The 26,754-nt window shown below is 44.2% G+C and overlaps 1 protein-coding gene across 2 annotated transcripts in view; it reads left to right on the top strand.

Moving 5' to 3' along the window:
• LOC139760516 (uncharacterized) overlaps positions 1–26,754 on the top strand; it is a 746,927-nt gene that overhangs the window by 265,268 nt on the left and 454,905 nt on the right. For both annotated transcript variants that reach the window (XM_071683811.1, XM_071683810.1), the window contains one exon: positions 2,377–2,495. The gene's annotated coding sequence lies outside the window, so the exon portion shown is untranslated. The remainder of the gene's footprint in view (positions 1–2,376; positions 2,496–26,754) is intronic.

Here is a 26,754-nt window from a genome sequence, read left to right on the forward strand (position 1 = left end):
CATAGTGTAATGCAGCTCCCTTAATTCTCCCACCATATCCTCGTTGGCTTCCATTACACCCTCTTTATTAGTTCTCTGTGCTTCTTTAAAAGTATAGTGACCGTGCCTGAGTAGCGGCGCATTCAAGTCCACTACAGCTACACTGAAAATTTCACTGAAATTCCCCCTAACAGTGACGTACATCACGGGTGCTAAAACTTCTGTTTCCCAATTTACGTCTCCATAGAGATTCTTGAGTTCTTTGTAGTTTCCACGACTATGTTGTTACCTAATAGATTTTGGTTTTTGTCCGGCCTTTTCATATGTCCTACTAAACCAGAGACTGAGAATGAAGACTTTGTATCATTCTAGTTTTACATTTGGCGTTTCATATCTGATATTCTCCTTACAGTGATGTGTAATGCGAAGGTTTGCTAATGATGGTGTATCAACCACAATGATTCTCATGGGCTCAGTGACTTGCTCCGAGAGGAGATCTTCCTGTATGTTCTCTTGAGAACTTAAGTCTCCCTGCGGATCCACATTCTCTCAGATTGCTTTTTCGAGAGAGAGAGAGAGAGAGAGAGAGAGAGAGAGAGAGAGAGAGAGAGAGAGAGAGAGAGAGAGAGAGTCCCTCTTTGTGTAAGAGGACCATAACAAGCAGATAGCTACCTTGCCCTTGATTGTATGCGAGTGTATAACCTCCAACATAGATACATGTAACAATATAAATACGACAAGTTGCTCGATGAACACCACAGGATTAGACTTGCTCCCTGTGCTAGATGTTCCTGCCCGTCTGTACGAAATGGATTGATTTAAAGATTGAAAAGATACGTGCAGAGCTTTAGGAAACGTTTTCTCTGGGAAACGTTTTTTTCTCCACGCAACGTCTTTCCACACGAGAAAATCCTCCTTCCAGGTTACTGATGACTTCTTTGTGACCCCGACCAACGTTGATGAGAAATAGTAGGACCCGATCAAACTCCTCGTGTTAAGGGTGGGCCAATTTGAGTCAGTCTTGGCTGGCGCGGTTATTTATTTGAGAGGGCGACGTTTCGCCAATATTATGTCTATTGGCAGAACAATCGTCCCCCCGAGTGAAGAGGAGAATAGTCGGGTGTTATTGTTGAATATCGGCCGTGGGTTATGGTGCATACGGCGGGAGGCATTGGCTGCGAGGGAGAGTGAAAGAGAAAGGGAGTTATAGATACATTATAGACAGAGTTTAAAGATTATACAGATTGATTCAGAAGGGTTATATAGACAGGTGTATTGTAGCAAGATTATGAATAGATAAGCCTGGAGAAAATATCGATATATGTATTTTAGAGATTATAAAGATTATTGTAGAAAGGTGATAGATAAATAGTGGTAGTTAGGAGTTGATGTTAGATCGGTCCTAAGGACGTTGATATAGATAAAAAGACGATAGATACTGCATTGTTGTTATTTTATAGATATTACATAGAAAGTGAGTAGTGAGGGTTAGTGCCAGGGATGGTGAACAAATTCTGAATGTGTTGAGCTAAACAGGAAAAGCTGAGAGTCTGAGGAATGTTTAAAACAAAGACTGAAATTCAGATTAAAATGTACCTATACAAGGGAATGCCAGATTTCTCAGACGTGTAAGTGAGAAAGAATGGATAATACTGAACTCAGTAAGGAAGACAGATAAACTCAGTAGCGTCCGTAATCATACGGTTCTCTGAACTGAAGATTTAGAGCAAAGTGTTTAAGGTATAAAAGATGGCAAGAATAGAATACTGGAAGCAAGTGGCTTCTGCGTTCAGAATCAAAGCCTGACATAGGGGATTAATGTAGTGTATTATGACATAGGGGATTGATGTAGTGTATTATGACATAGGGGATTGATGTAGTGTATTATGACATAGGGGATTGATGTAGTGTATTATGACATAGGAGATTGATGTAGTGTATTATGACATAGGGGATTGATGTAGTGTATTATGACATAGGGGATTGATGTAGTGTATTATTTATTTGAGTTGTAATCAACCTTAGCACTCAAAATCATCTCTGTAAGTCCTAAAATGTGCCTTTTTCTATATCTCCACCTTTAATTCTTGAAATCCAACCCAGGTACTCTCAAGCGCCTATCTTCTATTGCCAACATATTATCTGTGTCGTCCATGGCCCTAGAGCCCCTGAAGACTTCTTATCATTAAACTATGGTAAACTTTCCCCGTCTCCTGCCCTTCCTTCCCAGGCGATATTTCCCCCCACAAACCTTCCCAATACCTACAGATTTTTTTCTAAACTGGTAACCCATAAATTACGGTCCCAGACAAGGCCTCTCTACCTAAGGTAGTGCCAACACTCGCCATCTTCTCCCTTTCATGGAAGTAATACTTTTTTTTTCTTATCTGACTTCAGGGACAGCCAGTGGGGACGACACCACGCTGAGACAGCCTGTGACTCTCTAACCTGTTAGCGTGGGCATCATCCTGCAGCAGGAGGGGTCGGTCCATCTCCAGCGCCTTCCTCTGGTACACGTGAGTTACGAACGAAAACATTTGTCTGTGTGAGAAGCTCTGTTATCATGTGGCTGGGCCTGAGTGCGCCAGTTTTTCTTGTGTCCACTGGAGAAAAGGCAAGACAAAACACACAGGGTATGATACTCTCGAGGTGGAATGAGATCATCTGTTTGTCGGAGAAAGGCAGTAGGGAATTAGCGATAATATGTCTGATGTTACCCCTCATCCAAGCCTTTGTCCTTGTCATCCGCTACGCTCTTCAGTAGAGATTAAATGTGTGTACACACACATACATAGCTGCCCTCTTAGCTCATTCCGGACGACCAAAGCCACTTCGTCTTCACGAGAGTCCTCACATCCTTCCTCCTCACAACATACTCCCGTTAGCGCCAAGCCTCTCAACCTTAACCACGACCAAGACAAACTCCCTTTAACCACACTCTCCACCTTAGCCGCACTTCCACGCAACGCCTTAACTCACTTCTTTTTCCCCAGAACCTTCACACACTTCCCCGTCTTGTGACTTAACCTCGACCCCTCTTCTCACGGCCTTAAATCTTCTTCCCTCACCGACCAGCCAGACCCTCCGAGGCCGGGGGGATGGACGTCATTCGGTGAAAAGTTTCTCCAGATCTCATTATAAGTGTTAAGGTTGAGAGATTTTGATCCGTCTTTTCTGCCCACTTGTGTAATGATCTCGCATGCCCGTGTTCTCTGGACGACAGCAGGGGAAACGTTGCTCATGTTGTAAAGGGCGACATCGGAAATATCGAGACGACATTGTGGAATGCCAGGGTATTCAGCTGTAAGGTGTTGTTTCGTCATACCCTTTTCCTAACAGCCTACACTTGGAGGGGTTGCATCCATCGGTCTGTCTCCTAGAGATCTGCTAAATTTGGCTGATGCAAGACTGGCCTCTGATATCAGTAGCACCAGATGTCGAAAGGCCGAGCAGCCAGAGAGGTGTTCCGTGTAGGGAGACGAATATCAAAATATTGACTTCACTTGCTGTTCACACTTTGCTCTTGTAAACAGAAACATGGACGAGTTTGTTACAGTTGGCCACCCATTTTCCTTGCCACGCCACGCCCCTTAAACCTGAAGTGGAGCAGGCCTCGTAAGACAGTTGACTCGCGTTTAATCTCAAGTATCAGCTCAACGCCTCAGTGCTAGAACACGGGAATTGTTCACATCGTACCGCTGCACGCTAAACACGTCACCGTTACCATCAGGGGGTATAGGAGGGGAAGTAATAGGTTCTTGTAGGAAGATTAACTACATCATTACTGAACTGTACAAGGGGCTTAAGTCTGGGGAGCTGGGAGAGTATACATCCAGCCTCTTTGAAGGTCGCAGCTCTTCTGCCGGTCGGATGCCAAGTGACTGGGCCGGTCGAAGGGGAGGAGTGGAGGGCTGTTGCGCTTAACAGTTCGAGCAAACAATATTAAGTGGTTTACGACTTGTTTTATGACTTACGTCCTGTTTCATGGTAAACATCTCGAGTCTGAAGTGCTAACATCAACATCTGCGTCAGGAAATATTAAATGTCAAACCAGTTATGTATATTTTCTTGCCCACCCTGTCACTTGCTGGAGGTCTTGGGACGGGATTTTGGACAGCTCCTTTGCCATGCAGGAGTTGAGGAAGAGGACAGACACTGTGGACACAGCCATGGGAGAAACATTGTAGAGGACCTGGTTGTCCAGGTCGAGGTTATCTGCCATAGAGCAGGTATTCTGAATTCCTAATCCACTTGATGGGAGACAGGATAGTAGACCAGAGGTTTAGAAATGCTTGCTGGCCGTTTTGTTTTCTAGCAGATCTGGGGTCTCGTCTGCTGTGCTTCCGGGTAGGGCTACGACACCCTCCCTTTCTCACCATCACCACTCCGAGGCTACCACACCTTCCCTTCCCACCACTACAACGCCCTTTCTCCACCAACACAACTCCCACCCTCCCTCACCACCACTTTCTCCCTCGCTGACCACCACACCCTTCCTCACCACCAACACAACTTCCTCCCCACCTTGGCATTGTCCAGTATTATCACCCATCCACCCTTGCCAAACACTCTTTTCATTCCTCCCATATTGCTGGCACAACCTTCCCGATCTACAGTGATGTATTTTCCCGAAAATACATCACCTTAGCCACCAGCAGTTTCTGTTCTGCCAAGAAAATGGATGAACGAGTGGCAGATGTGTGCAGGGGTTAGTCATCGTGCGTTTGGCAATGTCTACAGCTCTGCCCTGCGTCTGGCGACTTTGACTTGCGTGCAGACAAACAGACAGACAGACAAACAGGACAGCCGTTTCATTTTGTAGATGTTTAACGAGTAAATGTGTAGGAAATACAGAAAAGCCATTATATTCCAGCGTTATACTCGTATGAATTGAAAGACATCGTCAAGTGAATGGCGTTGTCTGCATGTACACTGACGCCCTCGTCCCTCTCCTCCTCTCGTGAATGAGGCATCAGAACTCATATACGACACTGCATCCTGGCTATACACGACTGCCAGCGTGTCAATCCCAATTACTGGGCATGAACGTAATGACCAGATAATCCACGTAATAGAAAACAAATGTGAAATGAATTCGACAGATCCTGCATGTCGTCTATCCAGTTTCTCGTTAGTAAGGGCAGGTTTATACATTAAGCCGTAATGCACCGCTCACAGGGTGTGATTATTGATTATACATTATAAAAGTTACGTAGGCGTTAGCGGATAAAGACGCGTGTTTGGCTGAGCGCGTGTTGTAGGTGGTGGTAGACTTCACGACTGTTGGCGGTTAACGGCTGAGCCGGTGAGGCAGAACCTTGAAATACGCGTCATACATACGTTTGAAATATCTACACAAGCATTAATTTCCTCCAGGGTTATATATATATATATATATATATATATATATATATATATATATATATATATATATATATATTCTAGTGAAAGTGATCATTGTAACGAGGTAGTAGTGTATGCTGGCCATTCCGTAGCTTCGCGTTATAATTCTCATTTCTCCCTTTTTCTTGAGAAGCTTTGAATAATCATCATTGTCCTCACATTACTGTTGATTGAAGATTGAACACATGAAAATCTGGTATCAGTTTCGAGGTAGGATCTTTAACATCCGGCAACCACCTATCGCTCTTTGCAAACCACCTCTTTAGAAATTTACGTGTTACGATTGGTGGGTTGGGTCGTTTGTAGAGGAACGTCGAAGTTGTCATACCGTGTTGATGAGCGTTTGTATCATTTGAGCAGGAGACGTTGAGTGTTACGGTTGTCCTTGAGTGTATCAGTCGAGTGGGAAAGGTTGAGTGCTACATGGTCATCCTCAGTGGATCAGTCGAGTAAGACAGGTCGAGCGCGACTTGGTTAATCATACAACGCAGTGGAACGTGAAGATGTCTTTCTCATTGAGAGTCAGTCGACCAGGATACATCGACCGTGACGGAACCTTCCTCGTTGGATCAGTCGAGCAGGACGGGTCGAGCGTGACGGTTACCTTCTCAGTGAACACGTCGAACACGACGGGTCGTCACGGATCCCTCCTCCGTTACAAGGTAGGCTAGCACCACCCTCTCCATTAGTACTGTTTTGAGATCCAGTCCTTGCTTAAAGTAGTCGACAGCTATCATAAAATCCGGGGAAAAAAATCTGCGCATTCAAACTGTTTTGCCACGAAGTAATTAGGTTGTTATCGTTACCATCTGCCAGCGATCTTAACGTGTGTATCATTGGTAGGTTAGGTTTCTTGATAGGCTTGGTTCCGTGTCACAGGTTGTGTCACAGGTTGTGATGATGGCATCCGAGAAACTGCGATGCCTTTGTTGTAATCCCACGTCCTTGGTGTCGTAATACCACGTCCTTACGTCTCTGATTTTACAATTGATACTCAGGTTTCGGTTTCTTAACTCCTGGAGCACGACGGTATGATGGTTAGGCCATTGACCTAATCTTTTATGGTAAGGTCATCATACCCAAAGGTACTATATCATCTTACTTCAGAGTCGTATCGTATCAAAAATAGTTGGAAAGGGGTAAAGGCAGTTGATATGTTTACATTGGAACACATCGCACATGTAGAGGTTATTGCGGACACTACAGTTGTGTTGTCTGCGGCGCGGGTGAGGAGGGAGGATCGTATCTCAAAACTTGGTCAGGTGGAACAAGTACATGATCATGCCCGGACGCTGTGCTAGGTGTATGGATGTGGTGGTTGGGAGGAAGGAGCGGAGAGGGAGAGTGGGAGGGCTGTAGCGAAGAGTAGTAACGGGAGGAGGAGAGGAAGAAGAAGAAGAAGAAGAAGAGAGAGAGAGAGAGAGAGAGAGAGAGAGAGAGAGAGAGAGAGAGAGAGAGAGAGAGAGAGAGAGATCAAAGGCTACATAAAGCAGGAGATTAAGAAAAGGGACGTTGTAAGATGACAGAAAAGGGATATGGAGATACTATTGCGAGTGTGGTTAACAAGAAGGGGACTGAAGAGAGTAATTCGAAAAGGCAAAGGATAAAACGACTGAATAGGATGAGGAAGGAGGGTACGTTGTGGTAAATGAAACTTGATGCAATGAATTATCAACCCTTGTGTACAGCTGCACAGTCGTCAGGTATAATGGCGTAACCTTTTGACCTTCCCTTTATGGATGAGATCGAAGGTCCAAGGGTCGGACGTCGTTCTCAAGCGTCGTCCCCTCCAGCTTGAGGTTAAGATGGCAGACGTACCAGACCAGGGTGGCTTACGGCATCTGGGTAAAGATGACCTCTGTACTGTGCTTCACATCTTACATAGTGCACACGTCCGTCTAAAAGACCCCACACCACTCACACACGGGCCGACCTGTACTATCCAACCAAGTGCTTAATGCATAAACCATACTATTTACTCTAGATATCCTTGTACAACCGCCACTTTGTCTGCCCAGATGGACGTACCTTACCCACGTTCTTATCCTGAGTGTGGAAATACCCAGCCCACCTTAATCTTGCGCTCGTGTGTGATTAGTGAACTTGTAACTCTCTTAACCTCCCAGTTCAGTAATATCAGTATTTACCTCAGCTTTGTATTTAGAACCAAATGGCAACCTAATTCCAATAAGCCGTTATCTATCATTATCATTTTTTTTTTTACCATTAACGGCATCCCGAGAATGGGCTGTTATTGACAGGAGCGGGGCCTAGATTTGACTTGGCGAATTACACACACACACACACACACACACACACACACACACACACACACACACTTACACTCACATACACATACATACAAACTCACGCATACATACATAAATACACACCCACTGTTGTGTAACTTTGACATCTGGTTCTAGTTTAGGTTTTTTGTTAAGTAAATTATAGCTGTTCATAGCCATTAGCTCTGACATTTATATGTCCATAGTAATTTTTCAGTCCACTTCCAATGAATCACAAGAGTTCATTAGCATGAAATCATGATTAATGTCATAACGCGAAAACCATTTCACAAAGAAAACTTCGCTTGCAAGCTTTTCGTGACTGAAGCTGACGCCTTTCCAAGTTTGGTGTATATTAGCTAAACTTTTGCCACTTCTCGCGAAAAAGACGAATGAGGTGCACGAAAATTTGTTCATTGTGGTAGAAAATGTGTTGCACGTGGCGACGAGACAGGTTGATCACACGAGTGCACGTTGATGCATTTTCTTTTTCTTTTTTACATTACAGGAAGAACAGCTACAAGTATTAAGGGGAAAAAAAAGCTGTTGTGGTACGGTAGAATGGCAGGTGTAGGGAACAATATAGCGTTGGTTGGAATGGTGTGACTCGTCGTCAAGTTATACATTATGTAGAACGTGTTAACCATCAGCAGGTGGATCTTGGTTGCCCTTCCCGAAGACTCTCTCTCTCTCTCTCTCTCTCTCTCTCTCTCTCTCTCTCTCTCTCTCTCTCAGATGAGAATACTGGGACAAGCGACCCTTGGCTATGATGGCTTATGAGCCTTTAACCTGAACCTTAACGGGGTCAGGTAGGTCAAAGGCTTAGCCATCCGACTGAAGGGTCGTACCGTCTTGCTCACGGGTCGTACTGTCAATTTTCAAAGGGTCGCACCGTCTTGCTCACGGGTCGTACTGTCAATTTTCAAAGGGTCGTACCGTCGTACTCACGGGTCGTACTACCCTTCTCAAAGGGTTGTACCGTCGTTCTCAAGAGATTAAAGTTGTCCTTGTGTATGCAGATGAGCTACGTGTGTGAGAGAGTGATTCCATATTACGTTACGTTTGAGTGTGTATGTTGGGTAGTGAGTCTGTCATGGAATGTAGCGTTCGTGCCCTACACCAGCCTGCTGGGGCTGGAACGGGTTTCTAAAAAGTGCATATCTGTTGCACTTGTGCCTTGTATGTGGGGAGGGATTTCAGTGGGATGGATGTTAGGTGTGTATGTGAGATGATCGATTTGTGCATTGTGCATGTTTGTGTGTAAGATGTACCTGTTTGATGTGCGTTTAGTGCATTCATGAATGTATTATGTATGTTGATATGCTTGTGTATATTTTGTATGTCTTATAATGTATGTGTGTGTGTGTGTGTGTGTGTGTGTGTGTTAATTATGCATGAGTATAATGTGTGTGTGTGAATATATTACGTGTATACATGTGTTTGTGTTTATCATGAACCTTTTTTGCATTTCGTGCGCGTGTATTATGTATGTTTATTGTTAAGACTTGCTGTGTATAATTATATGTGCATTTTTGGTAGAATATGGTAATCTATGGGAACCATTTGTTTGAGAGTGGACTGTAATTTATTCAAAAGGATCACTACACAAACGATTCGAATGTATACGTCCGACAAATTTGCCCAGTTTCATGTACGATGTGTGACCAGCATGTGTGATGAGAGTAGAGGAATTACTGTCATGAGTTTACAATTTGGGACATTTGATTAACTACCGCCTCAAAGATTACCAGCAAAAGTGTCCAAGACACGTGGTACAGATTGGGTTATATTTCTGTGGTTAGAGAATTAGTGGTAACAGATGGTATACTGCATGGATCAGTGTTTGGCCGGGGTCTGTATCTCATATCAGTGCCATTGATGATGGACTGTGTTCTAAGATGTCAAAACTTGAAGACGATAATGAGCTGGGATACAAAACTGTGTCTTACAACTGCAAGAAAAAAACTAGTATGTTAGACCCAACTGATGAATTTTGATATCAGGAAGTGCTCTGTTGGACACATCGGGAATAAGAACGAAAAGGTAAGGGAGATACATTGTGAGGTCTGTTGAATTGCAAGAGGTAATTGAAGAAAGTTGTAATGATATCCGATGGCCTGAAGGCAATTACGCAGAACGTTACAGTCTAAAAGGCAAAAGAATTTTTGCCCTCAGATTTCAGTATTAAACTCATCCTTACTCGTTCCATTTCACTGGTGCGTCTTCACCGTAAATAATGTGTTCAGGTTTGATCAACCCGGCTTCAAATGTGACATAGATGATTTCCGGAGACTTGAGAAGCACATTGTATGAGAGCCGGGTAGATTATTACGTAAACATACTGAGCGTAGAAAGACGCTGGGAGGTTATTTGAGAGATAAATGGATTCATCATAGGGTAAACAATCTCGATCTAAGCAAATGTTTGAGGTTAGATTCTCCTGATTTTGCTCGCGGGAAAGCGATTACGTCGAATAAGACAAAGTATCATATTCTTTCAGTTATGAAATGATGTACCAAGAAAAATGATTTAATGTAACACCGAAGACATGTTTAACCAATACGCTGCTTCAGGTTCACGATTGATAATACTTGTCTTCGTTGATACATGAAATGTTAATGAAGAAAATTTGTCTGTTTACCCGTCTTTCCTTACAACTTTTATCTGCGAGTTTATGATGATCTGCTTCCACTATAAGCGAGCCTCGCTATGACCCAGAGGTTTGTAGTTATATACATTTCCTATCTACACCGTAGTGTGTCTACATACGGGTGTGTGTGTGTGTGTGTGTGTGTGTGTGAGATGGTACCAGGAACGTGTGGGGTACGACTGTTTTGCATCCTGAAGATTGGTTGTATAACCCCCCCCCCCCTCCCCACACACACACACACACACACACACATACTTTCCACCCGGTGTAATAAGAAGAGAATCACAATAACACCTCCATTAAAAGTGAAAAGTGTGAACAAGAAATGAAAAATATGAAATGCATTTTGTTCTGAATTTCTTGAAGATGAATTGAATGCGATTTTTATTTCGTGGCCATTGTGTCCATTGTACGGCATTGTATTGTATTGTAATGTATCGTATTTGTATTATTACTTTTATATCGAGATTACGATAGCAATATAGATTTAGGAAACGGGAGTAATAATTGGGATGATAACATCGACTGATAATTTCTTTCTTGCCAAAATCTCGCTTAATGTGAGCTTTGGTACATAGTAATACTTTGCCATCTGCTTTTTTTTTTTTATTTCATCTATTGTTATCGAGTTTGAATACTTTAGGGTACTATTATATTATTTCATGTCATAGGATATTCAATCGCACGACTTAAAAGAAATTACTGACGTATGGAATTGCAGTGTCCGCAGAAGGCGATTCACGGCAGGAGTTTCTTATGGGCACAAGTATATATATATATGACACTGTCGGGGTGAAATCATCGTACATCTTGTCGCTGGTTCGTGTTTCTAACGGTGTGAGCATCAGCACCGCGCCTCAGTGGGCCTCAGGCTGTCTTAAGGGAAGGGTTCTTGTCCTTACTCTTCCCGGCTGCCACTTCATTTTAGGTATTTCGCTTCAGGGCGCTGTCTTTCCTCCACTTGTGCTTCAAGATGGCCGGCTCGTACCTTTCTAAGGAGGAGTAAGCCCGGGTTCCCGCCTGGAAGCGAGACAATTTGGGTACACGTGAGATTTCTAGGCGCCCTGGGGGCTCAGGACGAGTACATTTGTAAAGAGATTAACATAGAAATCGAAGGTTTTACACAGTGAAAGTTCGACGTGGCGTAATGTACAGATTCAAGCTCTGTGACGTTTACCATTGGTAACCATTAACAACACGTACATGTCGCTCGCAGAGAACGTGTTAACGGTAAAGATATAAGCTTCAAATATGTTATATATATAACAAGGGATAAAGTAATTATTACACAGTACATGGACAATGATAACCTTTTTTCCAGTATGGCATATGCTGGTATCAGTTGTGTTCACTGGGAATGATGTCAGTCACGGCTCGGGAGGAGATGGCAAGGGGTATTAGAAGGCCGAGTGGATTGACAGCCAGGAAGATCGTGGCATATTATAATCTACGGTGATGGAATGTAGCAAAAATATTACCATTAGTATTTTGTCCCCGTACAATCTATCACAGGTACAGTCTACAGTATTGGTATTGTTTGAGTCGTATGAATTAAAGATTGTCATTTCTTAATGGGTGATTTTAATGGTACGCTCTAGAGAGAGAGAGAGAGAGAGAGAGAGAGAGAGAGAGACTGAACAAAACTTCTCGTGTACACTAAACTGCAGCACCTTCATCCAGGGCAAGGAGTGGTTACAAGATGCGTTCTGTCTTGAGACCTGAGGCCAGGAGAGGACATTTTCTGTGATTTCACCACAAATGCTCGACACAGAATGGATCTATTTCACGCTGATGTAAGAAGCTAATCTTCCCTCTTTCTTCTGATTCTCCGAACAAAAGGCATATTCGCCATCCAATCAAGTCCGCAATACAACATACCCGGAAGTTTATTTACACTTGTGACGTCACTGGTTGAGTCCATTCTTCGGAGAGTGACCCGAAGGTCTTCCGGCTCAAAGGATACAATATGACAGGTAGTCTATATAACGCCGGAGGGTCTTAAAACTATTAGAGAAATGAATGCTACAATACATGTATATCTGTCTCATCTAAATCTTACCACGTAATGACCAAGAGCATGAATTTCTTAGTGACCTTGGATGAATACAGCAAAAAACATACGTGAAGTTACAGGATCATTAATTCCACAGTTACAGTAATACGGTGTATTTCATCAAACAACGTTGTGATCTAGCGAGGAGGATTAGGTTTTGACGTTATAGTCAAGCCGTATGAACTCATCTGCTTTGTAATCCATTTCAGACCTTGCTAAAGGAATGTTTACAAAAAGGCACTCTCGGAATTGTAGACCCCTTGTTCTCTGTCAGCGTTTTTAGGAGAAAAAAAATGATAGATAAGAAATGAAAAAACAGCAAACTCTCCAACGGACATCTGTCACGTCTCACACATTGTGAGTGCTCAGGTGACGAACCCTCACGAAGCAGTTGTATGTGAAAGAAACAACAGCTGATCATAATTGATGTATTGATAACAGTCTGTGGATGAATTATGACGTTGGCAAAAACAACAGTGAAGAGAACCATGGTTTATCTGTCTGTCTCTCGATCGACATCAACGTTTCAGGATTCGTTTCTCTCTTGTTTCCGTCGGTGTTTGCCTTGTGTCTGGAGTGTGTGCATTTCATTTTAACATTGTTTGTGTCTGTATGTGTTTTTGGTCTGTGATTTTACGTCTGTTTCTGCTTCCCACTCCCCCTCCCGTCCGTCTCTCTCTCTCTCTCTCTCTCTCTCTCTCTCTCTCTCTCTCTCTCTCTCTCTCTCTCTCTCTCTCTCTCTCTCTCTCGTGTATATGTAGGCTGCATTTGGTGCATGTGTGCCACGAATTGCATTCTAGTATGCACAGCTCCCAGCGGACCACGCCAATTACCACAACAGTAAGTCGGGCCTGCGTAGCTCGTCCTCCCAAACCTTGTTACCTCCTCTTGTCTCCCCGATGATCCTCCAGGTCTCCTGTCATCATCCATCTAGTTCTGGATGAATGTCCTCACCACACACGTCATCAGTGATGACCCCCCCCCCCCCTCTCCCTACCTGTCGTCCATGATGACCCGTATTTCGTGATGACCCGACACCCACTGCACCTGTCGGTCATTATGACCCTACACCCACTACACCTGTCATCCATGATGACTCCACCCCACATCTGTCATCCATGATGACCGCCCCCACACCTGCCATCGGCGCATCACCATCCTGCCAACACTACCCCTTGGTGACCCGCTGTGTATAAAGGCACTTCAGTTTGAAATAGTGCTGAAGTTATAATTGAATACATGGAGAACATGAGCAAAACGGTTAAACCTAGACTGGTTCAAGGACAAACTGGTAGCAGGAGAGGACACAGTGTTCAAGGATGAACTATATAGGAGGAGATCAGGATGTATTGGAGGAGCGGAAAGGTTGTTTATACACGAGGAGAGGACAGGCTGTTTGAGGAGGACCTATACAGGGAGTATACAGGAGTAAAGTATACACGAGGAGAGGACAGGTTGTTTGAGGAGGACCTATACAGGGAGTATACAGGAGTAAAGTATACACGAGGAGAGGACAGGTTGTTTGAGGAGGACCTATACAGGGAGTATACAGGAGTAAAGTATACACGAGGAGAGGACAGGTTGTTTGAGGAGAGGACAGAAGTTTTACATCATGGGTTAATATCCACAACAATCCTGCCTTGTTGAATTTGATCTTTCTTCCTTTCTTTCCTTCTTTCTTTCTTTCATACGTGTAGATATACAGTGACCGAAGCGTTTTGCATGGCAACCCCGCGTTTTATGTATGTATAGGGTGCAGCATGTACCATGTACATGCTAACAGCTACATCAATATGTACGAGTGTCCCAGGTCATGCACTTCGGTTTAAAGGAGATCGGATGAAAACGGGTAAAACTAAAAGTAGGAGGGATGAAAATATGTATATTTGTACGACAAAAAAAGAAAAAACCTAAAGCGTCATTGAGGTGCATACCTTATTTTGCACACCGTACAGTAAGGCTTGCACAGTGTGCCACAGTGACTGCCCAATGTACAACAACACTAGCACTCCGCAGGACAAGGCACACACAGAGCCCCTGTTGGAGAATAGGACGTGAGTGATATAGTCAACTTTCCAAGGGAGATGAGGTTTTTACTGAGGGTGTCGGGAAGGTAAAGGAGCAGCCAGCCGGTCTTAAAGTCACAAACAGGTAATGAGTGCAGCTATTTGGGGGAAGGGTATTCTGAGCTGATCGGTAGCGCCGGACCCGAGCCATTCATTATTCGCGGTAACCAGAGGGAGAATCAGCGATCGGATGTTTGATTGGAGGTCATAGGTCCAAGTGGCAGGCCTTCTGTCCACTGGTATTGACATCTGTTTCGGGGATCCTCGTGTGAACGTCTCGGGGACCTGGGAGAATATTGTTTGGTTCTTTTTTTTCGTGTGAGGTTCTTGGTCCGCTGATGTGATAGACCGTAGGAGACTATGGCGTCAGGACGTTGGCTGTTGTAAAGTACGAGGTGATGCTCAAGTTTGTACATCTTGCTGGACTCGTTGTCTCAAGAACGAGTCTGCTGTTTACTGAAAGACCACTTGACAATGAGGCCATAGGTCCATTTAGATGTAGGCTCTTGAGCCCTTGAGAACGACGGTGTGACCCGAGGTTATGATGGTGGCCTTGCCTTTGACCACTCCCTTAAGGATCAAGTCAGAGGTCATACCGTTGTCTCCAAGGGTCATATCTTCGTGTGTGTAAGGGTCGTGCAGTCGTGGTTATGAGTTTGAATAGTTTGCTTCATTTAGGAAATGAAAAGTAGAGAAGTTATTCTCATAATTCATTTTTCTTACGAATTACGTAACGCAAACGTACATATAAACGTCGTAATATTGTGCAACGTAATATGAAGTCGTTCAGAATTCCGTGATATACGTCCTTAGAGCGAATACTGAGCCCCTTTGAAAGACATTGTTGTGGCCCTGTCTCATCCTCCCGCAGTAATCATCTTCATTTGACAAGACGGTATAAACATCTGTCATCATGAGGTCTTGCAACCCATCGGAACAACAATATGTTTCAAAGGCTCGCGACTTCCCCAGAGAGGATGAATGTCACTGCATCCCAAACGACTCTGTATTCCCCGGGAAGGCGAGTCGGGATGTTCTGCAGGGCGCGTGTAGTGCCTGCGGGTGATGGATCGTTACCGTCCACCGTCAGACCAAGGGATGGTGAAGCCTCCGTCATGGAAGGAACCACTCCTGAAAATTCAAAGTATCTGAGCTGGAGCCAATTTAGGGAAGTTAGGTCACTAACAGGATTGGAGTCGATCGATGGCCGGTGTTACAAAAGCCTGCCTGGCTGGTTGGCTCCCTCCCCAGCAGACGGCTGCCTGCCCGCTTGCCCGCCGCTGCTCCCGCTCCGCCCAGCCATGTGCCCATAGACGGCTGAAAGTGACCTCCCTCTCGCTGCGATCGTTCGCGGAATTATATACAGTCGGAACATTTTGGGAAAACTTTCAATAAACATTAGAGTCAGTTTAGGAAGTCTTTCGTCACTGATGGGGTGTGATTTGGGTCCATTACTTGTGGAGGTTGGTGAGCTAGCTCGCCTCAAGACTCGCCTGCCTTTAACCTCATGCTTGTCCAGCAGTGTAGGTCATCGTCCGGCTACAGATACAAGATATTGTGGGATGTATGGTTATCAACGCACTGGAGGGGCAGGAGCGCGGATGCGTGATGTAAAGCAGCAGTATGGGCACTGGACTGTGTTTTCCCTCAGTGTTTTCCCTCATGATTATGGTGTTAGGTTCATGATTATCGACCAGTGATCTGTATCACTGACACAGGACCCGCGACATTCGACTGAGAATATTCTTCCATGAACAACATTCCATGTGTTCTGCTGTGCCTTTAATATGTATACGTTGGAGTTGATGGGTCCATGCAAGCTCCTTGATTTATCCTCGTTAACAGCTCTCTTTTGTACATTTAGTGTTAAATGTGGTGATTGTTCTCACTTGAAGGGTAGCAGAATCAGAGGAGTACCAAATACTACAAAGTGACACTTAATACTTATACTTCAAGAGAGATTCCAACTCGTATTGCTCTCAACAAGGAAGTGTGAAGGTCTGCAAAACATTAAACCTGCCCGGCATGAACGAAGGCAGACTTCAGAATCCTCCATTAATACTAGATGTCATTTAATTATTCCACGTTCATCATCCGTCATTCTTTGGATACATTTCATTCTCGCCTGGGTAAAAAGCACTGTGCCTGCTGAGGTGCATCACACACACTTCTCATGAATCTCCCGCTCGCTGATAAAATCTGAAAATGTGTAAACATTTCAGGACGTTGAGAGCTTTTAGGGTTTGTGTGATTTTATCATGATGCAACCCCGGGAACTCCGACCCCTCCTCTCCTCCTCCTCCTCCAGGGATTTCTTGCAGGTTTTTAGATCAGCGTCGCTCACACAGTCAACCTCAGCATGAGGAGTTTGTACTCAGGATCTCGTATGTGTTTAACGTGTACGATACACAGTGAGCCTGGCGACCATATATAAGTGTGTTGCCGATAACCATACAGCGTTCCTCACCTGGTGACCTTAGAACAATTCACAGCCGATAACCATGTATCAATTCACAGCCGATACCGTACCGCTGTTCACATCCGATAACCAAACATCTGTTCACAGATGATGACCATTTGATTAGTTGCTCAAATCCGGTCGCCATAAATAGCTGTCCACGGCCAAGAAATCTTAAATGGGTAGTTGACTGCCATATAATGAACAAAATATACATAGGTAGTGATACTGAGAAGGATTTTTGTGGCTTCATGGTACACAGTTAGTGTGTGTAAAGAGAAATTGAATATCAGTTATACGTCAGCTATATATATATATATATATATATATATATATATATATATATATATATATATATATATATATATATAATATATATATATATATATATATATATATATATATATATATATATATATATATATATATATATATATATGTGTGTGTGTGTGTGTGTGTGTGTGTTTGAAGGTAAAGCACACTTCATCCCACGTTATTTCATATCAACATCAAAATCTTACGTCTATTTATTTACCAGCAAGTTTTGAAAATAAATCTCTTGCATGAAAGAGTTAAATCCTTCGTAGTTTTGCCCCAGATTCATCCAACTCTGCAGATCTTCAGCATAACGTAAAGAAATATGAGAGACTGGATCTGCTTTCGAATTGCTGTTCTGTACAGTAACTTAATGATGATAATGATAATGATGATAATCATAATAATGATAATGATCATTTTGTGGCCACGAAGACTATTCGTGCTAAGTATCTGGCCAACATAGTATTATAATCTTTAGTGATCTCTTTTGTACGTAAAGGAGAGCAACATGTATCTGTTCCTGTCGCTAGTTACTGAACAGAAGGAACATTTACGAGGGTGGAGCGCAGCCTCCAGTCACACTGCTCCTGCTACGTGAATGGTGCTACCTCTGCGAGCATCAAGGGCGGGTGGGTGGCGAGTGATGGTTGAAGTAACAGATGTCCAACACTGACTTGGCGGTACATCAGATGTGTACATACCGTACGTGATCACATACTGTATGCAAACTTTCATTCATAGGAACTTTGAAATTTATATGCTCTCCTGTATGCATGTATGCATATTTGCATATATATATATATATATATATATATATATATATATATATATATATATATATATAGTCTGTATACAGCTATTCCTGTTTACTTGATGCACATCCATACACGAACAGTTTCTGGTTTTCTTATATGCATACATGTATAACTGCACAAACATACAATATATATTCATGTATTTGAATATATGCTCTTTTTATACACATAGTACTTTGTGTTTCATGCATAAATTTATATATACATATTTACACATTCACATACGTAAACAAAGATGTACATATATAAGGTACTCGTCCTTGACAGAGTAGCATTGTAGCAAGTCTTCATGCATGGAGCGGGCGGCTATGCTGTCTCGTAGCCTGCAGCAGCAGTGCCAGGAACCCCAGAGCAGGGTAACATCGGGTCCCGCCAGGTGGTGCCCGGCTGTGTGCATTCGACCCATCCCATGGAAATGGGAATCGAGTCAAGAATTATGAATTGATCGGATATGTTAATGACATCATTGGATGTATCCTTCGTCGTGGAAATGGTGATGATTGACTCGTTCGTGAAAGGAATTGGAAGAAAGTGAAAAAAGAAAGAAGTGATGTGGTTTTATCCACTGTCGTTGGCGCAAGCCAAAATCTCGTTGGCGTTTTGAGATCTTTCTGCTTGAGTACAACCTCCCTCACCCCTCCCTCTACGGCGCTGACCAACACAGCCCACAGCTTCCCTCTCCCTACCATGACAGTGACCAACACAGCCCACAGCCTCCCCTCTCCTCCACGGCTCTGACCCCCCCACACAGCTCGCAGCTTCCCCTCTCTATCGATGGGTTTACAAGCTGCGGCCCTCACGGCTCACGGTTGTCCATTCATGTCTGTGATCACGTGACGTGCCCGATGTGACGGAAATTTGCCCCCGTCCGTCATTCGGTTGCGCAGATCTCCCCCTCTCCCACAACTGGAACAGATCAGATGATGGAGTATGAGGTTGGCTCTGAGCCTCAGAGAGTCAGCTGGGGTTGAGGTTATCTTTTTTTGTGACGAGGTGGATGAGTGGAGTAGGGAGAGACGTGAGGTGTGGTTGGTGAGTGGAGTAGGGAGAGACGTGAGGTGTGGTTGGTGAGTGGGGTAGGGAGAGACGGGAGCTGTGGTTGGTGCGTGGAGTAGGGAGAGACGGGAGCTGTGGTCGGTGAGTGGGGTAGGGAGAGACGGGAGCTGTGGTTGGTGAGTGGACTAGGGAGAGACGGGAGCTGTGGTCGGTGAGTGGGGTAGGGAGAGACGGGAGCTGTGGTTGGTGAGTGGACTAGGGAGAGACGGGAGCTGTGGTCGGTGAGTGGAGTAGGAAGAGACGGGAGTTGTGGTCGGTGAGTGGAGTAGGGAGAGACGGGAGTTGTGGTCGGTGAGTGGAGTAGGGAGAGACGGGAGTTGTGGTCGGTGAGTGGAGTAGGGAGAGACAGGAGATGTGGTTGGTGAGTGGAGTAGGGAGAGACAGGAGATGTGGTTGGTGAGTGGAGTAGGGAGAGACGGGAGATGTGGTCGGTGAGTGGAGTAGGGAGAGACGGGAGCTGCGGTCGGTGAGTGGAGTAGGGAGAGACGGGATCTGAGATAGGTAGAGTTTGTTGGTCATGTGGTTGGCACTGAACGTGTGTATTGCTGTGTTCTGATGGGTAGCTGATGCTGGCCGTGTGTTGCTGTGGTATGGTTGGTGGGTAGCTGATGCTGGCTATGTGTTGCTGTGGTCTGGTGGGTGGGTAGCTGATGCTGGCTATGTGTTGCTGTGGTCTGGTGGGTGGGTAGCTGATGCTGGCTATGTGTTGCTATGGTCTGGTGGGTGGGTAGCTGATGCTGGCCATGTGTTGCTGTGGTCTGGTGGGTGGGTAGCTGATGCTGGCCATGTGTTGCTGTGGTCTGGTGGGTGGGTAGCTGATGCTGGCCATGTGTTGCTGTGGTCTGGTGGGTGGGTAGCTGATGCTGGCCATGTGTTGCTGTGGTCTGGTGGATGGATAGCTGATGCTGGCTATGTGTTGCTGTGGTCTGGTGGATGGGTAGCTGATGCTGGCTATGTGTTGCTGTGGTCTGGTGGGTGGGTAGCTGATGCTGGCCGTGTGTTGCTGTGGTCTGGTGGGTGGGTAGCTGATACTTAGATTTATTACTGTGGTCTGCCGGGTAGTTGAAGGTTCGAGAGGACAGCCAACACGTGTTGGATCTGAGATATATATGGGGTGTATTGCAGAGGGAATTAGCTCTGCATACAAGACGTCAGAAAATGGATTGTGTCTGGATCTATAGCAGTATAACGCAGTTAGCAATTCAACATGGGAGGACAAATATTATCAAGGCAATTAAACATATGCTGGTCACTGGTGCTACTGTCGTGTCACCCATCACAAAAATGGTCATACCTTTTGATGGAAACCAAAAGGGTCTAACTGTCTCGCTCAGGGACCAGGTTGTTGTGGCTCCTCATTCACATACTGGTTTGATTATCTAGATTACAGTCGCGAAAAATAATTTCCCGATAGTAGAAATACAGTTTTGCATAAAACTCTAATGGAAAGAAAATAATGAATATTGAACAGCCATGAATGGAATTTGTGTATCAAGAGATTCAGCGAACTGTTTAAATAATTTCGGGGCGCGTGTTCGAACGAAGCTGTTCCGATTCGCATCGAGTTCACATTAGTGGGGAAACAAGGCTGGACATCAAACGCGGTCATTAAGGCAAAGCGCTGAAGGCAGCCTAAAGTCAGTCGGGATCGAGCAATTAATTGATGCGACCAGACAGGGAGTTGTCACCCCGCGGGCCATGTCTGCAGGAATAGCACTGTGTTGGAAATATCAGTATAAGGTAAAGTTCAATTTCCCCTCCCAGCCATCCAAGTGTGATAACGACCCCAGCGCCAATTTCTGTGAAAAAAGTTGTGGTATGGCACAAAATCTCTTCTTAAAAGCTCGGTCGGTATATGGCTGCGCTCCCTCAAGTAGCAGGGAAATGTAGATTCCATCAGAGTTCTAGATTCGTTCTTCGAGGAGACTGTACTCCCAGGCGATACAGCCTCGCCAAAAATGACTTTTCACTCGGGATGTCACCTTTTTGGCTGGAGAATCCTAGTAACACCTGGTGTATGTATGCATCATCACCATACGAACATGAAGGAAAGCGTTATTAGGTTATCTCTCATGAATGAAGTGATCTTTATCCATTCAGTAAGTTCCCTGGTATCAGAAGTACCGCTGATGTCTATCGCTGCTCTCATTTCAAGCTATGTGTGTTGCATAGTTGTCTGGTCCATATCTTCTCAACCTTCGTAAAAAATGGATATTTTACATATATATATATATATATATATATATATATATATATATATATATATATATATATTAGGTTGCTTTCTAACCTTAACATCTTCCGTCGTCACATGGTATGTAATATCCTTAATACGAAAGAGTTTGCTTTAGTTGGTCCTCTGAAGTCTGGGGAACCATTTTCTTGTATCTACTTCTTTTATGTGTATGTGTATATCCTTTGGTTTAAAGAAAGGGATTTTGTGTTTTTCATCTTATCTAATCTATAGCGACAGATTAACTACGAAAAGCTACAACGTGGATGTTTTTTCTACTGTTTTTTTTAACGAATTTTCACTGCCATGTTGCTGGTTAGCGTCACTGAAGGCGAGCAGCGATTTCGCGAGCCGCTCAGCAGGGGATTTTTCATGGTTATTTTACGGGTGACCACGTAAACTGTAGTAGGCCGTAGGCCTTGCCGTTGCTTCCTCACACTTAACAAGAAGAGCATATTCCCGATCGTGTGAAAATATTCATATCGTGAAAGAGATGTCTATTGTGTATACTTCAGGGTATTTTTAATGCCTTTGAGTTCAGATTTTTTTGTTCACCCCCTTTTTCTTTTCTACTACATAAACCCTGTGATATGTTACCCTCAAGACGTTATGAAGTTAGAAGATGGCGCCTTCCATGTTGACAGTGTTCAGAAGTTTAAAGAACGAGACTGAAAATCTCTAGAAACAGAAAAGCCGGAACAATTGAAACGAAGCATCCTTTCGCTTCACTTGACGTTCACTCGTTTCGTTAGCAGACTCCAAAAAAAAAGGACTCCATTTGAGAGAGTCTAGATATGTCGCGTGTGAAGGAAAGAACAATTTGTTGAGTATATGAGAAAACTGTCAAAACTGCAGAGGAGTATCATCTGGAAACTAGTGTGTACGCTATTGTATTAGTGGCCTTTAGGTATTTTCGATGCCGTTTTGAATGATTCACAAACTATATCAATGAACTATTCAAACTTATGCATGATGTAACTTCCTTAGTGATGTACATTAACTTCATTCATTATTCAGCCGGATTCTTATATGTATAAGGATGAACAACACTCTGGAATAGTGTTAACATTTGTTTCAAATCCCTCGAGCCAAATATTCGAGCTCTTGTATTCCCTGTATACACACTCTTATAGTCTCTCTCTCTGTTATAAAGTCATGGAGGAAGGAATATCTTGTCCTCCGTGAGCCACGACATTTCGGCCTTGTCCACCCTGCCCACCAGTAGGTTTGACCTCCCTCCCTCGAGGCTGCCATCTGGCCTGCTTTGTTGGGGTCTTCCTGTTGCCTCCTGGCTCCCTCTCTTTCCTTCCAGCCACAGCCGCTGGCGCCTGGACCTGTCTCCCCACCACGCCAATCGTGCTTCTTTCTTATCTCTGCTTTCCCTGGAAAATATCAAGAATATATGGTGAAGGAAATGTTCAGCAAGCGGTTCATGGCATATGTAAGGCCAGAACCAGAACATAGTCCTCGGAATTGGACACCGAGGTAACAGAGGCGCAAGGAAGTGATACAGAAGCCTCAGTGAATGGCAACAGAGGTTGTACCATGATTACGACAGTTTGTTGCATTTATAGGTTAGAGGTCATGATTTTCGGCCAAGAATGAGAGATCAAAACCTTCATGTTTCTAGACCAGTTTGTCGATGTTAGCAATGAACAGTTCTTCGTAAGATGCCATGACAGAAAAACCAGAGATCATAGCAGGAATCTAAGCTAGAAATTCGCTGGAAAAGAATGAAAGATATAAGTTCAGAGTATCAGGTCGGAACCTCAAAGATTCAGGTATGTTAAGTGATGGAAATGACTGATTGAAAGAGATGTGTTTCAATGTAGATAGAATTTATCAAATGGAAAAGAGTTGAAATTAAAGGATCGAATTGGGGAGAACAAACCTGATATTATTGGAGTAGTGGAGTCAGAACTTACTACAGACGAACTAAAATATCCGGAGAGATACATGATGGCAAGGATGAAAAGAGGAAGCAAAGGAGTTAGGAATTACTATTGTTAATATGGGAGGACTTTAAGCATCAGGAAAATTGGAAAATGGCCCAATCAGACAGCACATAATGGAAGAGTAAATGTACAGAAGAACTGCATAGTGTTCTTGACGATTCACAGTCCTCTATATATGACTGATGATCTGAAATAACTATGCAAAGATAGAAATGGAGGAGTTGGGAAACTTTTAGCAAAATCTTCATAGCTTAGGCCAAAACTGGAATATGGCTTTTAAGGTTGGTTGGTCGCTACACATAAGAAGACGCAAAAACTAACATATAGGTTCCCGAGGAAGACAACAAAATAGGTACAAGAATGGGGAGAGAGAGAGAGAGAGAGAGAGAGAGAGAGAGAGAGAGAGAGAGAGAGAGAGAGCGCTGAGTTGCAGTGAGAGGTCGGAGACCATTGAAAATTGCCCAACCCTTAAGGGAGAAGAGTAAGGGGTGATTTGATCACCCCTGACTTCAGGTTCCTTTCCTTGGTTTGACATTAAGGACAGTGAAGAGCTCCTCGAGAGATGCAAAATTAGAGCAAATAAGAGACCATACTGAAAGAGCAAGCAAGAGACAAGTCACCGACGATAGAAAAGAATACTTCCATAGATAGAACTGAGGATGACTGATGGAAGACCAAGAAGTGATGAATAATGGTAAATGCTGACGATGAATAGAAGTTCAGAAGTTGTATGTTATTAGAGAAGGCTCAAGAGACGGGGCCCCACGACTGTAGAACTCCCTTCCCTGTACAAATACCTAATTACACACACACACACACACACACACACACACATATGCACATATATCCAGGCAGGTGTTCTGGCAGGCATAACCCTGGATGATTACGACAATATAGAGGGCGGGGGACAACAGCAGCAGCACAGGTATAATTAACTCCACGTCTGGTTGCTGCCGGGAGGTGGTCCTTCTCCTTTGTCTCTGGCAGACACAGGCAGGCTCCTACCCTCCTGCTGCTGCTGCTGCCATCCACTTCCTCCGTCACGAGAAACCATCCCGCGCCGTCTGGTTCCTTGTGACTCTGTCTGCATACCCGCCACTCACCTCACCTTTCCTATCTTTGCTCTTCGTCTTCGCCGTCATCTGTCTTTTTATCCCATTATGTCACCGGCGAGGGTTATATATCTCCTCTCCTTTCCTTCCTTCCTTTATCTGTTTGGTCTGTTTTTCCTAAGATTCGTCATTTCCACCTTCACCATTCTCTTTATTCCCTTCTACTCCCTCCTCTCTTTATTCCCTTCTACTCTCTCCTCTCAATTATACCTTCCTTTTGCCTCTGGAAAGTCGTGACTTTTCACCTCCTCTCCTGTCTTCTTCATTCTACCTATCTCTTCACCCTTATCCTGCTCCCTTCACCAGCTTTATCTTTTGTCTTAATTCATCTCAATCATTGATCTTTTCACTATCCCTGTATCCCCTTTATGTACCTTTCTGATCATTTTCTCGCCTCTACAGTTTTGTAACGTCTTCATTCCTTCCTCGATTATCTCGCCCTGTCCTCACAAGATATCAACACCGCCAGTTAATGCAACCCGTGCGTCCCAGCGTCGTCTCTACAGCCTGGTGCCGTCGCTGGCCCAGCGCACAGGGACCCCCAAGGTTGGGGCTGAGGCTCCACCTTTGGGCAGCGAGCAAGATGTGAGGCGCAGGATTACCAGGTCCTCATGCAACTTGATTTATGACCAGCTCGCTGCTTCTCCGACGAGACTGACGGTGCTTGAAGGACTTTCAGTATTACTAGATATTGTGTGATTTTTTTTTGTTTTTGTTTTTTTATGCTTTGAGTTTCTTTAAACTTGCCAATTTATTACTTTCTGAGTGAAAAGTGATAACGTAGCTAGCCCGTGCAACAGCTGACTTTAAATTCTTACATTCATTATCAATAATTTCCTCATTACTTCAGTTTCCTTGCCAGTGTCTCTCTGACTTAGCTCCCAGTATCCATTTCTCTTCAGACAGCACCATCACACGAATATATATGTATATATGTGTGTGTTACCGGACTCAGCCTGTTGGGGGTTACACTGCGAGTGAAAATTCACCTTTAGCGTGACTGTATCACAAAGAGTTCAGTAGCGTCAAAGACCTTATATCGCTCTAAAGTAGTCAACATTTCCCTGCTACTGCAAATAGCACAGCCTTGTGCTACTAGAGCCTCTAGAAAGGTCCCAGGACTCTTCCATAGAAATTGGTCCTGGTGTAGTTATGACTATATGTGGAGGAAAGACCATTGCCCACGAGCGTGTTGTAGAAGAGGGAACAGGAGCGCCACAGTGGTGATGTCTTCCGTACCGTCACTGTCCAAGAGTCTTCCTTGGGAGAGAGAACTTTTCCTCGAAGACTCTGCGGTCTGTGACTGGTGATACCTCCCTACACCTGGAAACAGGTAGCAGGTATTGAGAATTAATGAGAGATCGAGAGTATACCTCACATATTCCCGACTAATTATATTAGGACTGTTCATCTTAAACTTGGCTGTGGTTAATTTCAGATGACTAACTGGTAGTAGTTGTACCCCAGGCACTGGTGAAGAAGACATATCCAGAAAGACGCTGGAATATAAAGCATAATGTATTGTGGCTATTTAGTGTCCCTGGTGGAAAGAACGCTACCCACGTACCATCTGCGTGTCGTAAGTAACTTGGTGGCGGGTGGCAGAAGGTGTTGGAAGTCTTCCTCACTTCTTGTACCTTCCGTAGGAAGTAACATGGGAAGGAGTCAAGTGAGGATTTTTCGATTGTGCGTAGTCATCTGTTCCTGACGCTACGTTACGAAGGCGGGAAGTGACGAATAAGCGTCATGCAGTGCGCACAGCCGACGATACACACACACACACACACACACACACACACACACACACACACATATGGCTGATGGTACAACAGAAGAAGCAGACCACACAAAATAGATGGACACATGTGAATTGATGGAGAGGAGGGTGGAATTGGAGACGAGGGTGGTATTTCACACGATGACACCAGTGTGTTATCGCTTGCCGTGGAGGGAGGCGCGCCGTGGGTGAGGATGGAGGGAATGGAGACGTTAGTCAAGTGTGAATATTCATCTCCGTGTCCTTAGCGACGGAATTACGAGCAGTACGATGGTACACTTGCTGTATTATTTCCACCACACTGTGTGTGTGTGTTATGTGCGCGTGAACTGTTAGACTGTGCGACTGTAATTTACTCTACAAGGGAACTGAGTTCAGAATGAGATACAGATAAGTGGATAGGTGGTTGTTAAGGATTCTGATTTGATAACCGTCCATGATGTGATGACATTTACACATTCACGGGCCTCCTAAGGGCAAGCACTATGGCTCGAATCCGGGTTGCTGCAGTTGGTCCACAGTCAAGCCAGCCGTTCATCCACCTTTAAGATTTGGTCGATAAAATGGGTACCTGGCTCATGCTTGAGTATA

The sequence above is a fragment of the Panulirus ornatus genome, chromosome 37 (assembly GCF_036320965.1).
Source record: "Panulirus ornatus isolate Po-2019 chromosome 37, ASM3632096v1, whole genome shotgun sequence".
Taxonomy (NCBI): Eukaryota; Metazoa; Arthropoda; class Malacostraca; order Decapoda; family Palinuridae; genus Panulirus; species Panulirus ornatus.